Source organism: Acomys russatus, chromosome 4 (assembly GCF_903995435.1).
Source record: "Acomys russatus chromosome 4, mAcoRus1.1, whole genome shotgun sequence".
NCBI lineage: Eukaryota > Metazoa > Chordata > Mammalia > Rodentia > Muridae > Acomys > Acomys russatus.
Window position 1 is genome coordinate 65,352,229 of NC_067140.1, and position 3,039 is coordinate 65,355,267.

The following is a 3,039-nucleotide window of genomic DNA, read 5'->3' on the forward strand; positions in this document are numbered from 1 at the left end:
CTACTGTAGCAACATATTTTGCAGGCAGGTCACTATTGTAGATCCTAGGATCTTAGCTAGATTGATTGATGGTTGCTTTTCTTCACTGGTAGTGTATAGAATATGTTCCTGTGTGGTGAACATTATCCAGTAGGGGTGGAGGCTCTCAATAGGCACCAGCTTAACTTCTCTGTGTTCAACGAGATATATAAATGTTGTCTTCAACAACAGGACCTCACTATCAATTTGCAGAGAGCAAACAATGGCCTTGACAGTAGAGTATGTTATTTGGGGGGATATCCATGGGGCTCCTTTGGTCAATGGCTCAAGTACGTGTACTCTATTCTGGTACCAGAGGCTTCACTTGGTGGTGAGAGATGTCTAGCTGTGGCATTTTCTCCCCCATTATTTGATGACTCTGTTTGGATTTCTTCCATATATGTAAAGATTTAAAGACACGTTTACAGTAGTATGTTTCCCTATGACCCCTTAAATGACCCTTAGTGTTAGTTGTCGCTCCCTGGATTCCCTCCTTTACCCACCTTTTCCCTCCCCCTCCTCCTCGTTTACTCCCCCACTCCAGTCTCTCTGCTGTCTCTCCATAACTATATATTCTTTTTACCTATCCTTGGGAGATCCTACCCTTCCTTATACTGATTTATTCCACACTTGACCTCTGTGGTTAACGGATTGTAGTATGTCTATCCAAAGCTTATAATCCAGTATCCACATATAAGAGAATACTTACTATATTCGTCTGGGTTACCTCACTTAATGTGCCCCTTTCTCCTTGGAGCAGTAACCATATCCCATTCCTCTCTCATCTCCTGTGCACCAGGAATAGATTGTGAGTTTGGGTTCCAGCCAATGGGGAAAAGACACAGCCACCACGTGAGTTAGAATAAAAACCAAAATGACTTCCAATCTCAGTGTAGTCACTCTTCTAAGTATACTCTCTTGAGCAAGGGTAAAGCTTGCCTTGTCCAGACACTTTAGCTGGAGTAGTGGCCTCTTTCCTTGCAGCTCTGATGCCTACACTGGGATCAAGTGAGGATTCTTGACTTCATGGCAGAAAAGGATTTCATAACAAGTTCATATGAAACACAGTTTATTAAGAAAAGGTTTTAACATGTCTAAACAAAAATATCATATAAAGAGGGGAGAAAATTAGAAAAAAGGACAGTATACATGCCAGACATAGGTGCAGGCTCTTCAAGAGATCATTTAGTGGTTTAACATTGGTCATGTGTTGAATTTTCATGGCCTCAGATGTTACAGCATGTAAAGTGTGTATAAGGAGCTTTTGTTCTATTACTAAACAAAGTCACAGGATGGTTCCTGAGGTCTGTTTGGTAAGATTATAGCCTGATAAGATGAAACCTCAGGTCACAAAGGCAAAGGTACCTATATTGTATTAATTTCCAAGAAAGTTAAGACTGTTTGGGAGTATGCTCATTGCTGTTATATCACTCTTATTTGAAATATCTCTATAGAAAGGAATATTATCTCTGTAGGTAATTGCTAAAGACTATTATTTTCAATATTACTATTAATTATTACTGTTAGTCAATATTCCCAATTTTGGGCTTGTGAGAGACTTTAACCAGTCCCTCCTTAATTTTCCCTCTTTTTATTCTGTCCCTTAAATGACCCTTTAATTAACTTTCTAATTATTTATAGATATGCTATGCAATAGTAATAGAGACAATGACCCACAAGACAGTCAGTGTGCATCACTATAAAATTCCTAAAGGAAGAAATGACACTCACCTTAATTATATATTTGCATAACTTTGATATTAGGTTCTATTCAGAATGGAATCAACATAAAATTATTACAGCATAGTTTTAATTTTTCTTATAAATCTGGCGTGGATTCCACACAAGTGCCTCATTTTTGTGGAAACAGACAGCGCAGCTCTATAAGTACTGTGATCTCAGTACTGTGGAGGCAGAGGTAGGAGGAATGCTGAGATTGTTTTTTATGTCAGTCTAGGCTATGTAGTTAGTTCCTAACTAGCCAGAGATTTAGAAACCATGTCTCAATATATGAACAAGTAAGCAAAGAAACAAAAATAAGATTACAAGGAAATTATATGTAAACTCTAGTAATAAATCTTTGTTAGAAAAGGCCCAACTCTGGGGTCCTCAGATACTGATATAGCCACTTGTCACAGAGAAAACAAACAAAAATAGTAGGAAAAAGATAAGATTAAACTGTTAATCAGCCAATATGGCCATTTAGGAAAATAGAGGAAATTAAACAGTTCAGATCCCCTTCCAGGAGTGGAAACATGGATGGTTTACCAGATTATACTGCCAGGGACTGAGCGATGGAGAAACAGCCCACAGAACCTGTCTTGGTCAGCATGGGCTAGTTCATGTGTCTCAGGACAGATCAGCGAGAAGGTCACTGCTGAGTAGAGGCAGATTGCACTCTTCATAAAATGTTTATCCATCAGGCGTTTTGTTCATGGTACTTAGGCGACTGTGTCAAGTATGACTCAGAGCAAAGGAGACAACAGGAAAATTGAGATGTTGATGGTAAGTATCTTGTCTCATGGGATTTCATTATTTATTTATTTATCTATTTATTTACTTATGTTTTTGAGACAGTGTTTCTCTGTGTAGCCTTGGATGTCCTGGACTCACTCTGTAGACGTGATTGGCCTCGACTCACAGAGATCTGTGTGCCTCTGCCTCCAGAGTGCTGGGATTAAAGGTGTGTGCCACCACACCCAGCAGTCTCATATGATTTTAACAGGCCCCAGAGAGTGGCCACTACTTAATAGTGGAGGCATGAATGCCCTTTACATCCTTGTCACATGAGCCTCAAGCACACATTCCTACCAAGAGACAGCAAATAGCAAAAGAGGCAGGAATAATGTGAACAAGGCTTTCCAGGATGGTTCGAAGTACCCTAATGCTTTGATGTCTGTGACATTTGTCTGATGACACATTACAAAGTTTGTTGCAGAGAAATGGCTCTGGAAATTATGAAATGTGCAAAGCTAATTCACTTTCCCAGCTATAGAGCTTCTCAAAGCCTTTAATTAATCA